Here is a 15,407-nt window from a genome sequence, read left to right as displayed (position 1 = left end):
TGGCACGCTATCTATGGCATTCCTATTTGACATTACATAATACATTTACCGTACAAGGAAGTAAACCCTACAACCTTTACCATAAACGCTAAGCCTATCAACAAGACTGGAATGTCTTGAATCAGTGGAATGTTGATTAATCAAGGCCATTGTCACTACAGTGACAGATAGCTTATCTAAAGCCAAAACATTTATACCTGACATTAGTCTACACAATATAGCCTAATTGCATTATAAAAGAAGTAATCCCAGCACTATTTCCTGTAGTGTAAACGCTATCAACAAGACTGAATGTCTTGAATCAGTGAAATATTATCTAAAGCCAAAACAAGATTGAGCCAAATGGTCAGATTCAGATTCAGTTTATGTTCAATGTTCTTACTGATGATGTCCTTGGTGTAGTGGATGGCTAAGATAGCATTGCATAGCGCTGTTGCCTTCATCGGACTTGAAGTAGTATTGCCCGCACCCAGCCAATGCCATGTTTTTGGTACGGTAATAGTAATAGTTAGCTAGTTAGTTAGTTAGTTAGTTAGTTCGTTAGTTCGTTAGTTAGTTATACAGGGGTTCAAAACCAGTCTTGACGGACAAGGGACTACCCCGTAACATTGGTATCAGGTTGGAGGGAGAAAATGTCCATCCATCTCCATCATGTAGGCCTAGATTTGACGTACAATAGGCCTACTCCTTACCACAACACTCTAACATGTAGGAAATAGGTACAAAATGACAATTATGATAATTTACAGTTACAGAATGAGCTGTTTATATAATGACCTGTTTATAGGATAAGTCCTGTGTTGTGTTGTGTTGTGTTGTGTTGTGTTGTGTTAAACCGTTTGTCTTGGTCTTTATTTAGATAGGGTTAGGGTTAGGGTTAATCCACTTTTTGTGATTTGCAACAATAGAGTAGAGTTATCACTTGACCTTAAGTGATGTGACTGTACTTCATGAAGATTACACAAATACTGTAGTGTGTGATAAATACAGTATGTGATCATCTCTGCAGTATGAGATGTCTGTAGATATCTGAGATATCTTGTCCACATACCAAAGTACATACCCAGCCATCACCTTGTCTCGAGACGTCTTAAGACACATTTGTCAATTAATTAAGACATCTCAAGACAAGGTGATGGCTGGGTATGTAGTACAGATATGAAGCTGCTAAACAAGATAGTTAGCGTGCCAATTGCCTGACAACAACTTAAAAATGTATATGCTATTTATTTAACCTTTATTTAACCAGAATGTCCCTTATGATTTAAATCTATTTTTCTCTGGCCAAGATAGCACGCCAACAAGTATACGTTTACAAGAATTGGAAAATAAATGACTATGAGGTTAAACTAGAGATTCTCATGTTCTTCTTTATGGTATTTGTGTACAGATAGCTTCACTATTTAGAAATTACAATACTCTATAAAAAGAAAAGTAAGACAATTGGCTTCACAGGTGTACTCTATTGTTGCACAATCACAGAAAGTGGATTCGCTAGTCTTTATCTAAATGAAGACCCCCGTACTTGGCTAACCTATTGCGCCACCATACCCCATCCAGAGCCCTTAGGTCAGCTGACCAACTGCTGCTGGAGGTCCCTAGGACCAGATTCAAAACGAGAGGGGATAGAGCCTTCTCTAAAGCAGCCGCTAGGCTCTGGAATAGCCTCCCCCTCCACGTCAGATCCGCCCAGAGCATCGAGGCTTTTTTTAAAAATAGCAAAAACACACCTTTTTTCCTGGCCTTTGACCTGAGGTGAGCCTGCCTCCCGACACTGCACTTTTTGTAATTTTATTTCTGCACTTCTGTATTTTGTATTGCACCTTGTTTTTAGTGTATTTTTTATCGGTTGTTTATCTTTTACTAGTGTTTTCTGTTAAGCACTTTGGGCGGCTGTTTTGTCGTTGTAAAATGTGCTATATAAATAAACATTACTTACTTACTTACGAATAATCTTCTTTCAATCTAAAATTGCATCTGAAGGCATGAAGCCAGAAAGGCCTCGAGCGTCTCTTCATCGGTGCATATGTCTGGCAAGCTCAGCCATTCAGTCTGCAGTGGGTGTTTGTTTGAGGTCCTTTTGCCTAATCTTGTCTTCAGGAAATTAAATGACTTAGCCAGAATTGTCTACTTTTTGGCCCTGAAAAACTCCCATGGGGTATGTTGTCAGTGTCTCACTGTATGATGAAGCGCCATCCAATGGATTTGGAGGCATTGGCTTGTACTCTAAGACAAGTTAGCTGGTTCTAGTGGCAGTTATACAGTACATGCCCAACCATAACACTCCCTCCACTATAATTCACAGATGAGATGGTATGCTGTAAACCTTTTTTTCTCCAAACTGTCCACTTGCAATCACTCTGGTACATGATAGCCTAATATTCGTCATATCTCTCCAGACCTCTGAGGGCTTTTTTTTTTTTTTTACCAAACTGTAACCTGACCATAATTTTTGAGGATATCTACGTAAGAAAGTAAGTAAAGCTTCATTTATATAGCGCCTTTCGTACATGAAATGCAACTCAAAGCGCTTCTAGTGGTTTGTACCTTGCAGTGAAGCCTCTGGAGTTGGACTGGTGGCGTATTCTGCGGATGGTCGTCTCTGACACATTCACGACTACCTCCTGTAGGTTTTTTTTTTTAATTATGGTGAGCATTTTTCAATCATCCACTGTTGAAGTCTTTCTTGGGATACCAGCCCATTTTAGATTGCTGAGCTCACCTGTAATGGATTTTTCACATGTACAGTATGGCAGTTCATAATGCTCTGTACTGCATCTTGTAAAGGATTTTTTAACATGTATGTATTGTATGTATGTGTTACGGTACATGTGGGAATACGGTACACGTGGGAAAATTAGGGTTAGGGTTAGGTGCTACGTCGACTTGGTACATGCTGGCATGTCTAACCCTAACCCTAATCCTATCCCTAACCCTAACCCTACCCCCAAACCTAACCCTAACCTTAACCGTAGCACCCTAGCACCTAACCCTAACCCTAGTTTTCCCACATGTACCGTGGTCCCACATGTACCGTAACATATGCATGGTCTATCCATTTTCACACAGAGTAATTCCTGTGGGATTGTTGAGAGTCTGGCTGTCCTGTTTATGAACACAGAGCCCTGGTTGAGGGCCTTGTGTTCATGGACAGTGATGGAGTGCAGACTCTTTATCAGTGTTGTGACTATGTTGACAATATATCAAATGTACAATGTGAAAGTTGTGTGGCAGTCTTTGAAAGCTTCCCATTGTGAAGTCGATTTGACTGTCCCAACTCGAGTTGTGAAAGATCATTTTTCTTTAATAAATATTATACCTAGATTTAAAGCAAGTTCCTATCTTTAGTCTAATTATTAATCCACAACACACCATTGCTTTTTTTTTTGTGCTTTTTAACGATGTTGTTCCAAACTGTTGATTTAGCCTCAGGTTTTGGCTAGGTTTGTGATGTCATGGTCCTCATGTTGACAGACATCAATAGCAGACTCCAATGGCAAACACAAAGTCTAGAATAAATACTACACATTGACAGCTCTCGCATGCCTGCACGAGTGATGTGACAGAACACACCTGACTAAGCAGAAACACCTGTGAAGCCAGTTGTCTTACTTTTGGTTTATAAAAAGTGTTGTCAATTCTAAATAGTGAAGCCAATCTGTACTTCATAGAAATTATTTCCTGCTATCAGTTGTTGACAATTGACACACTAATTATGCCATTCCTATCTGACATTACATCGTATTCACAGTATTTCCGTTAACGCTATCAACAAGGGACTGCCCCGTAACATCGGGATCAGCCTGGAGGGAGAAAATGTCCATCCATCTCCATCATGTAGATTTGACGTACAATACTCCTTACCACAACACTCTAACATGATGGAAATAGGTACAAAATGTAAATTATTATATTTTACAGTTACAGAATGAGCATATTTGTTTCCTGTTTATAGGATGTGTGTTGTGTTGTGTTGTGTCTTGTCTTCATTTAGATAAAGACTAGCGAATCCACTTTCTGTGATTGTGCAACAATAGAGTACACCTGTGAAGCCAATTGTCTTACTTTTTTTAATAAAGTATTGTCATTTCTAAATAGTGAAGCTATCTGTACACAAATACCATAAAGAAAAACATGAGAATCTCTAGTTTAACCTAATTTATTTTCCAATTCTTGTAAACTTATACTTGTTGGTGTGCTATCTTGTCCAGGTCTCCCTTGAAAAAGAGATTTAAATCTTAAGGGACCTTCTGGTTAAATAAAGGTTAAATAAAAAGCTTTTTTTGTTTGTTAGTTTTTTTTGCTGTCAGGCAATTGGCACGCTAACTATCTTGTTTAGCAGCTTCGTAGTTGTACAACTTTGGTATGTGGACCAGTTGTGGCCAAGTTGTTTCTCCCTACAGAGTAAGGTATAGAGTTCATGGTTGTTGTCCCCGCTACAGCTGTAGTGCAAGCCTGCCAACTTCCTTATTAAGGGCTGTGTCTGTTTTCCACCGCAGAATACAATTTCTCGGATTCAAGACACACCTCAGGGATGTGGCCGTGCCTTGTGGAAGCAAGACTCTCACAACGTCTGTCCACCGCGCTTGGGTGAAACGGCCTTGTAACCGTCACCAGCCTATACCGGGCATGATTTATTTTATTTGTTTTTTATTTAACCTTTATTTTAGTACGGAGTCCCATTGAGACCAAGGTCCCTTTTACAAGGGAGAGCTCCGTATACACAGTTAACAATAATACATAAAAAACATATAGCAAAAAAACTCAAAGTACAGAGGTGCATGTTGTGGTATTCTGTAGTAAGCAAGTAGTTAGTAAAAGAATGAGACCGGGAGACACGCTGCTGCTGTTCAATTCGCCATTTATTCAACTCCCGTTCTTCACATCCGGAAGTGCATACATCACTTCCGTAACTGCCTACATCACTTGTATACTAGCGCCCACTGGCGGTATAAACAGGACACAACATTTCCCCCTTTCTTAAAGGAATTACAGTCAGTACAATTGAAATAAAATGAAAACTAAGGAAATGAAAATGAATGAATCAGCAGAATGAATAACAACAATAAACAGTTTATGACAGTGAAACATGAAATGAACATTCACTTTTGTCATTGCATTGTAGGACCTTTTTGTACTAAGTTAGAACCGTGTTCTATCCTACCCTTTTAGTACGTTCTCTACGGCACAAAGTCTACCAGCCACCTAGGTGGGTTTCTGACTCTCAGGTTCCTTCTTGGACCTGGTTCATTAAACACGTTCTCTGTCTCGGGCACCATGAACTCCTCTAGCTCAATCTCCTTTTCACCACTGGTGCCAGACAGAGCATCCTTGGGAAAGCGTGTAAGCTTGGATGCATTCCATTTTCGACCATCACTGAGCAGGTATGTATTCTGTCCTGCTTTACTAACTACTGTCAGCGGTTCTGTGAATCTTGATGATCCCTTTTTTACATGCTCCGGTCTGCGGACACGTACGGTGTCATTCACTTGGAACATGGGCACTTTCGCTCCCCTCATTCTGTCTGTGTACTCCTTACTCTCCTGTTGCTTGCGTCTCACTGTCTCCTGCACTTTCTCATGTGACTTAGTTTGGTGTGAGACAGGGAGGACATTTAGTTTTGTACGCATCTTTCTGTTCCTCAGCAACTCAAAGGGAGTAGCTCCTGTAGTAGCATGCGGCGTAGCGCGATAGTTCAGTAAGAACTCTGTTACTACATGTTTCCATGGCTTGTGCATTCTCTCAGCCGTCTGAATACACTCTTTGAGAACTCGATTAAATCTCTCAATAGCCCCGTTGGCTCTTGGATAATAAACACTGGAACGCAGGTGCTTTATCTCTCTCTCTCCCAGAAAGCTTGCAAAAGCATGGGAGGTAAACTGACATCCGTTGTCAGAGACCAGGAAGGAAGGGTTACCTTCACGACTAAAAACTGTAGTCAAGAAGCTAATAACCGCCTCTGTAGTTACAGTAGAGACAAACGCCACCTCTGGCCACTTACTGTAATAGTCTGTGAGTGTAATAGCATAACGGCAGTCCCATGTCGCACAGTCAAAGGGACCAACAATGTCAATGGCCACCTTCTCCCATGGTCCACCTGGCAGTTCCACTGGGGTAAGTGGTGCAGGCGCAGTTTTGGCTGTTTTGTCTGGGTGAATCTGGCTCATTACAGCCCCCAATCCATAGTTAGAAGCATCGGTAGTGACATAAGTAGGTAACTCAGGATCATATAATGCTAAGGTAGGACTCTCAGTAATCAGTCTCTTAACCTCAGTAAAACTGGACTCTGCATCCGCTGTCCATTCAAACTTAGTGTCAGTAGATTCCCTGAGTGTAGCACGTAGCGGTTCCACCACAGTAGAGAAGTCAGGTATGAATTTACTATACCACGATGCAAGTCCTAGGAAGGACCGCAGGGAGGATGTGTCGTGCGGGGCAGGCGCGTTCGCCACAGCACTGACCCCGTCTTGGTCAGGATGAAGACCATCTTTGGACACAGTGTGGCCCAGGAAGCGCAGAGCTTTCTGGTTGAACTTACACTTGTGCATGTTCAGTTTAAGTCCCACTTCATTTAGAGCATGTAGCACTCTCCGTAGGCTGACATCGTGATCCTGCTGTGTGACGCCGTAGCACATCACATCATCCAGGTAGGCCTGTACGCCTGGCAGGCCTGTCAGTACAGTCGACATCATTTTCTGAAAAGCTGAAGGAGCAGAAGCGAGGCCAAATGGCACTCGGCAGAAACGAAAGAGACCCTCATGCGTGATAAACGCAGTTAAATCACGGCTATCTGGATGCAATGGCAACTGGTGATAAGCAGAGGCTAAGTCTATAGTAGAAAAGACTGTGGCTCCACGGATCTCAGCGAACAGTTCATCCATGTGCGGTAAGGGATGACAGTCACTGATGATTGCCTTATTAGGTTCTCTGAGGTCAACACACAGGCGAGGCTTTCCTCCCCCCTTTCTCTGGGTCACAACTATAGGGGAAACCCATGGAGATGCGTCTATACGTTCTATAACGCCTTTTTCCTGTAGATCTGCGAGCTCATCGGTCACAGCCTGCCTCACTGAGAACGGAAGCCTCCTCAGTTTCTGCTGTACTGGCACAGCATCTGGTTTAACCTGTATTTTGTGCATAAAACCTTTTGCACACCCTAACTCCTGTACTAGAACCTCTGGTTCGGTCTGTGGAGTGGTACTCTGTACAGTAGGTGCTCGGAGCACAGTAGGAGAGCTAGCAGGGCTAACAGTAATAATTTTGTTACCCTCAATGCACATCTGCAATGCTACAAATAAATCTAGTCCCAGCAATGCATTTCCTGATTCAACCACTATCAATGAACCTGTAACTGAATGTCCATTATGAACAACTGTAGCATGCATGCAACCTTTAACAGGAATTTTCTCTCTGGAGTAAGTAAGCAGATTCACTGTAGGCTCAGCAAGGACACATGTATGGAAAAGTGTCTGGTAAGTACTCTCTGGAATAATAGAAACAGATGAGCCTGTATCCACTATCAGCTCAACATCCTGGGAATGATAATTTGCATCAACTCGTACAGTACACATAATTTTATCATTCACGACGGCCCCCTGCATGTAAAGCACAGTAACGTCATTCACCATTACCTCACGCACCTCTTTTTGAGCCGATCTACACACCTTGGAAAAATGTCCAACTTTTCCGCATGTATTGCAAGTCACCTTAACCGCCGGGCATGTAGGCTTGTTAGCTAAGTGTCCTGTGGATCCGCATCGGAAGCAGGCGCGCTGATTCCCAGTTGTAGCTGGCTGGCTGTAGACCGTGGCATGTGCAGTCGTCGTCGGATCTTTCTTCTTGCCCTTGTCGAACCTCCTCCTCGTCGGCTGTTTCTCGATGGCTCTCACCGAAGCTGTAGCTCCAGAGAGAACGTTGGAGTTCCGTAGTCCAGCCTCGATTTGTAAGGCCATTGAAGTAGCTTTGTCCAGAGACAAGTCCGATTCAAGCAAAAGTCTGTCTCGTATGCGTGTGTTAGCAACACGCTCAATCAGTTGATCACGAATCATTTGTTCCTCCATGGCACCAAATTCACAAGCTGCAGCTAGCTCGCGTAATGAAGCAAGGAACTGATTAACCGTCTCGTCAGGACCCTGAGCTCTCTGTCGAAATTTGTGACGTTCAGCAATCACATTCACCTTAGGAACAAAGTACTTTTTCAGTCCATCCACGGCAGAAGTGTAGGTAACACCCGTATCCTTTAGCGTGTAGAACAGTCTTTGTCCTTCGGTCCCAAGTGCATGAAGAAGAATCGCGCGCTTTCTTTCCTCCGGCCATTTTTCTCCGGTAGCATCAATTACTAGCATGTAATTTTCAAACATTCTCAACCAAGTAGGAAAAGAAATAGCAGGTTCGCCTGGCACAGGCATGAACGGTGTAGGTAAGGGTACGGAAATAGCCATCCTCGTCGCCAAAAATGTGGTATTCTGTAGTAAGCAAGTAGTTAGTAAAAGAATGAGACCGGGAGACACGCTGCTGCTGTTCAATTCGCCATTTATTCAACTCCCGTTCTTCACATCCGGAAGTGCATACATCACTTCCGTAACTGCCTACATCACTTGTATACTAGCGCCCACTGGCGGTATAAACAGGACACAACACATGTCCCCTTATCTCCTTCAGAGGACCTGGGTTATAATACCTTTAGATTTCACCTATTTTTACTTTTGCAAGTGTACTCACACTAACCCAACTGTTGACTGTTATCCAGACAGTTTTGGGTCCTGTATTGCACTTTTAAATACTTCTCATGCTGTGCTGTTTTCCCATAGGATCCCATTAAATCCCAACAAAATGAATCTAAAATACTGTACAAACACACCATTTGTTTGAGGGATTTTGTACACCAGTCCAGGTCTTTATTCAGCTTTATTTTATGCAAATGAGTTGTGTGTGTGTGTGTGCAGATTAGACTTGGAGATTGTGTGAGAGTTGCAAATGTAAACACTATTTATTATGCTCAACTTTAAGCAATATAAGTTTTAAAACTACTCAAATGTTCTGCATTTTGTACTCACACTGGAAAACCTCTTATCATTCTCATATGTATACAGATGCATCTCATCTGTCCTAATATGAACTAGAAATGAATATGCTCCCTTTGATGAATCTGTGTGTGTGCGTGTGTGTGCATGCGTGTGCGTGTGCGTGTGCGTGTAACTCAGTGAGTCGGTGCTATGACAACGTGTAAACAGAGTCCTATCAGGCCGTCTTGTGCAATAGCAGAAGTTCCAAACCGTGTCCCAGAGTCCTTGTTTCTCATTGTGCATTCAGGCTTCTGTGGCTCTGTGGTCCCAGCAGGCCACTGTCAGGGTGTTTGTTACTCCATAGGCGTGTTACTCCAGACATGGCCTTGTCCCGTTGGCTCATGGGTAATCTCCCATGGCCTTGTCCCATTGGCTCCTGGGTAATCTCCCAGTGTCAGTGTGTAAACACCGGTGTCATGATCAGGTCTTAGATTGTACAGGCCTTGCTGGCCGGGACCCCCACAGAACAGTTCAGCCCCCCACACCCCCACACCCCCCCCCACACACACAACCCCCCCCCCCCCCCCCCATGACTCTTAATTAAATCCTTACAATCAGGCCTCACAATGAATGCTAATATCATAATTATTTCTTTATTTGGCAGACGCCCTTATCAAGAGGCACTTGCCAAGCTTTGAGCATGCCAGGAACGCTCCAGGGGAAATAATTGTCCTAATGATAATTGTTTATAATGTAAAAGTTTTGAATCACAACATGAAAGTCAATTTAATTTTATCTGTCAAAAGTAAGTGGTTTAGAGTAGAGCCCTGGGATTGGGAAGTTGGTATGGTCGCGTTCCTTAAGATGTTATTCAGGGTGATTCAGATACACAAGCATTTCAGAGGTTTCAGACAGATTTGTGCGGGCAACTGTTTACATTAAGGTCACATTTGTGTTCATAAATGGTTTAGAAATAGTTAAATCATTTCTAACCATTTTATTATTCAATTAAACCATTTACAGACAGTTATAACTCATAATGCTTGTCATGTTGAACTGTAACCAGATAACCTATATGCTGTAACAGTCAGAGTGACCTGCACATTGTGTCCCAGTAGCAGACCATTAAATCCAAACCTACAGACCATGACCGTCATTGCCTCAGACTATGATTCTTAGCTCTCAGCACAGCATCGCCTGTGGAAGTCTCTTCCCACCTATCTTCCGCTGTAGACTGAAGACCCATCATCTCTTCAGGCTACACCTTAACTGGCCCTTCTAAAACCTCTTCATCCCCTCTACCACCCCCCCCCCCCTACAGTTTCTCTACTGTAAATAAAATAAATAAATAATTATTATAGCATTAATGACTGCCAATGACCCCTGGCCCTAGCATAAATTACTTTTTCTTGCTATGACTGAGGGATGGATGATTCACTTCCTTAGACAAATATAGCCTATTTGTTGCTTTGGATAAAGGCGTCTGCTAAATGCCAACAATTTTAAAATGTAAATGTCTCTTTCATTCTACCGTTGTACCGTTTGAAAAACATAAGCCACTCATGAGACATCTTTTTCAAAAAATTACTCTAATGGGCAATTATCATGAAATAGTACTGTTTCAAAATGTCTTCAATTATTCTAAAAGTGTACCCAGGGAGGCTTGGAGAACCTGCACTGTCCTATTATCATGGCCAACTTAGTGGTGCTCCTATTAAAAGCAATGAAGAGAAAACTGGTTGGCTGTTGCTGCTGTGCTGTCTTGTCATACCAGGAAGTAATCAAGTGGAAGGTCTCAGTTTTTACCTGATGATGTGGGAACCATGGGTAGGCATGGTGGTAATTGTAGGTTAGAGGCTTAGATACATAGATACATTAATTAAGTGTAATTACACCCATAATTAAACAAATCTGGTGTGAAACTAGCAAATACCATTTCCCAACATTGCAACCATTAGGCTAATAATGATGTCATTAAAAATAATGTTGCATGATTTCACATCAGGGTTATTTTTCAAAGCATTTATAAGTGCATTTATAAAGCATTAATAACTGGCAAGCTCCCTATTTAGCACAAAGTGAATATCAAACAATATAAACGAATGAGTTTGTAAATGGTTTATAATTGAATAATAAACTGGTTATTTATTAACTAATTATAAACCACTTATTTAATGTAAAGTGTTACAGTGACGATATGGTATGCAAACATCTCTGCACTCCACCTGTGCTTTGCTGGCAGTGGGGTGTGGGTGTGTAGTGGGGTGTGTCTTCACAAAATATGTTCATTCTGTGTATTGCCAACCTTATATTGGCTGTGTTCGTAAATTCTCTCTGAGAGCTCCGGTGCGCACACTGGGTTCAACGTCATTAAAGACACCAAGTAATTTGATTGGACGAGAGACATTCCATGAATGCTGATCAAATTTCCAGAGCAAATTTACACACGCAGCTCTTGAATTAATGAAAAAGGTTGGTGGATAGTTAGCCTGGGAATATGTTGAACGAACCTGGCTATACAAATGATTCCTTCTTCTAGCAGTAGACCTGCCAATGGCCCCTGTCCCGCGCATTATATTTTAAAACGTTTGGCATTTAGCAGATGTCTTATTCCAATGCGACTTACCACAAAGTAAGTGAATCATCCATCCACAAAGTCATTAATTACTTTTTCCTGCTATGAATGGTGGATAGATGATTCACTTAATGTATTTCTTGTAAGTCACTTTTGGATAAAGGCATCTGCTAATGCCAAACATTTTAATGTAAATGAATTCACCTCCAATGCCGAGACTGTAAAGTAGTACACAGGACCAGTGCCAAGAGGCCTAGCGGTCATGTGACTCATTAGTGGTGTTGTGGCTGGGAACAGCAGGCCGTATTCAACATCCTCACAAAAGCTCTACTTGTTCCTGGAGGAGGTGTTGATCAGGTAATGTGCTTAAGTTCAATTTCTTTCAGACTTTCCTACAACTTAGGCCACAAATGTAAATGTAAATACTTCACACCTCATGTTGCACTGGGGTAGGTAGTGGCGCACCATACATGGAGTCAACTTCTCAATTTCTCAGTTGCTTTATCGCCAGACAAAGACGCTACCCAGAAAATATGACATATAGGACTTGTAACAGTTTTGTAGATGCTTTAGATGCTACCGATGATCAAGTAATCAGAAAATATGGATTTGACAATCACACCATTCTGGATTTAGCCTTGGGGATCCGGACCAGAGCGTTGCGTTCCATTGCCGACCATCTCCATCAACTGCTTGGTTGGTTAAGATTTGGTCATCTCCTGCGTTTGGTTTTATAGCCGTCTTTCATGCAGTAGCCTAAAATTAGCTTTTGGTTTGAGACAGTTAGCACAGGAGGAATGGTTGGGGTACTGGTGGGCTTAGTAGATGGTGAGGATTCATCTTGAAAACAATTAGGCCTAAGCCTATAATTCACTAAAGGGTATAGAAACAGTCCAAACCATATGTTAAATTAAACTAACAAACATATTATAGGTAGCTCTCTTACATATTATACCATCTGGATTTTGAGTGACAGGTCCATACCCAAGCTGTCACTGGCCACTTGGTTCTATTTGAAGGAGGCTCTTTGAAAATAGTGTCTCAATGCATAGGCATATGCATAAATGTACATGTACGTCACCTATTAAGTTTCTTTACCACCCTGCATATGCCTAATCACTTCCCTGTCATTGATGGCATCACTTACAGTAATGCACCCATTACTGAATACTCGTTTTCGTACGTTAGCTAAGGAGCTAGTGGTCTTACGTAACAGTGTTGAGCGCTGGAACATAGATAATGAGAGAGTGCAATTTCAGTCGTTTTCCCAATTATGTCCATGACAGCTGCAAACAGGCTTATTTCATCTCTCTCTCTGTGTTGCCACTGCAAATTAATTACTATTGACTGAAGAGTGCCTAATCAATTCAAGTGTTTCCAAGAAGCAGATGTGATCCATGCAGAATGTTGCACTTAGGTCAACGTTAAAGCAGTTATACTGTGGGAGAAACTATTGTTTGCCAGTGACAACTATGGTTAGCTTCCGTAGTTGGTGGGTGGGTGGGTGGGTGGGTGGGTGGGTGGGTAGGTAGGTCCTATATTGATCCCAGAGGGGAAATGAAGGCATTACAGCAGCTCACATCACAAACAACAACAACAACAAAATAAAGTCCCAATAGAATAATACAATTAAATAAAATAGACCTCTGAAACATTATATACAAACTGTAAAAACAGTCCTGTGTGATTTAACATCCCCCAGCCGGACTTTGATCACCACGATGGGACTTCAGACAGGTAGATATAACCCAATGACCTTTTCATTCTGCCTGTGGGTCCACTAAAACTACCTTCCCAGCCTGTCACACACTTAGGCCCGGAGTCTGTCAAGCATGTTTCTGTTGTTAGAGCAGCCACACTGCTCTCGATACAAATATATGTAAATACATGCTAATGCGCAATAATGAGTAAAAATGCTCACAATTCAGTCTGCCACTGATGGGAGTGTGAAACGAGCGAGTGTGCTACCTCATTTGAATCTGTTTAATGTTAAACCAGTAAGTATTGCAGTGTTTTTATGTGCACAATGGTACATTATGGCTGTTGTTTTCCTCTACTGTCAACCCACTCAGTATAATCACATATTTAAAATTCATTTAATTAGAGGAAAACATTGTCACCCTGTCTTATTTATGGAACGCAGGTATTCACTTGCATCCACGGTAGTATGAAACATGGTAGAGAAATCTAACGAATTGCAAAAATGTGTTTTGTTTTTGCTTGTTAAAATATTCATCATTAGTTCACTGTTTGGTTGTAAATTACACATCCAGGAATTCATCTTCTCACATGAACATGCTGTTCATTGACTCCTCCTGTGTGAAATATTTACGCCAAACACCAAACCAAATTGTCATCTCTGGCTTCTGTTGTGCCAATACTGTCAATGCAACTATACACTAGTAGCAAGACATGTCTCTTTAGTTCCCTGTGAGTTTGTTTACACTTACGGATGACACACCGGAACACAAGAAGTAATGAGTCCTAAAGGCTGAGGCAGACATGATGTTTTCCTCTAAAGCCTGTAGGAGACATGTTGTTTTCCTCTAAAGGTTGTAGGACACATGTTGTTGTCCATGGCAGTGTACCTGGAACAACATTGAAGCTTGTTGATTACCTGTCTGATGATGAATATCTCCCCATTGATACAATGTTTAATCCTCTTTTAATTCAAACTAAATGCTAATCCAGTATCTGCAAGCCGGTGACACGGGAGAGGAGCTTTGGCAGGGGAGAGAAGAAAGCATGACAAATGGCTGAGCAGCCGCAGATTTATTGATAGGTTGATTGCAGTGATACCATCGCTCTTTAGCGACGTTATAATGGATTTGCTCAAGATGAAGCGTGGACAGGCCTGGAATTAAATCTCGAAATGAAGACACTTTAACACAAGGTCATTTGCATAATGAACTTTAAACCAAGATTCAGAACCCCGAGCTCAAGCTGGCTCCCCGGGGGTGGAGGCATTCATCTGCTGACGACTTCTGGCGTCGACCTCGAGGGACGACGAGGGGGGAAGAGAACAGATCCTCCTAAGCACTGTCTCTGTTCTTTCGACAAACTCGTCAACCTCCGCTCCTCATAGCCTTCATCCCTTTCTTTCTGTTTACTCCTGTCACTTTGTGTTTCCTTCACTACTTTTCTCTATTTTCCTGTTTGGAATGCTCCCTCTTTCTTTCTCTCTGGTTGTTGTTTTTTTACGGCCTACCCTCAGCGTGCTATTGTTGGTGGGGGAATCGCATGCCATTTTTCATGAGTAAAGGATTATTCTTGTGGGTATATTAGGAGTTGAATGGCTAATTAATTTCAAGATGTATTTTCACTGAGAGAAATAGTGGTGATGAATCGACTTGTTTGTGTTCTCTCTCTAGAAATCCATAACTCGTACTGTAGACTGTGTGGTTAGATGCCCTGGGTTTGTACTTCCTGAGAAAATACCCTTTAGCTGTTTGTCTTCTCATTAGGCAGTCTTATTTCTGCGTTTACTACTACTACTACACACCAACACACACACACACACAAACACACACTTTGTAAACAAGTGGTCGATTCAATTACTTCCCGTGTTTTTCAGGTAGAGAGATGTTTCTGGGGGAATGATGATCTACAAAGATTTCCGTGGCTCTTCCTGGCTGTACATAATTGATGTCCTTTTTTTTTTTTTTTACTTCCTTTTTTCTCCAAATTGGGGAAACTGCTGTCCAACTTCATAATCTCAGTTTCACGTAGTGCCCCGGTATGCCGATGATTAGTTGACCTATTTTCCCTCTCTGCTTCCATTTTGTCTCCATTGATGTTCCAATCCAAATAGGTTCAATCGGTCAAAT

The 15,407-nt window shown here is 41.8% G+C and overlaps 1 protein-coding gene across 1 annotated transcript in view; it reads left to right on the top strand.

Annotated features, from left to right (window-relative positions):
* The window catches only part of srp19 (signal recognition particle 19), a 329,264-nt gene extending 314,956 nt beyond the window's left edge, over positions 1-14,308 (top strand). Inside the window, exon 6 of the transcript XR_013937410.1 lies at positions 14,297-14,308. The gene's annotated coding sequence lies outside the window, so the exon portion shown is untranslated. The remainder of the gene's footprint in view (positions 1-14,296) is intronic.
* The last annotated feature ends 1,099 nt before the right edge of the window (positions 14,309-15,407 follow it).

The sequence above is a fragment of the Nansenia antarctica genome, assembly GCF_963989245.1.
Source record: "Nansenia antarctica genome assembly, chromosome: 4".
NCBI classification, from domain to species: Eukaryota; Metazoa; Chordata; class Actinopteri; order Argentiniformes; family Microstomatidae; genus Nansenia; species Nansenia antarctica.
This window is presented reverse-complemented; position numbering and strand designations above follow the sequence as displayed.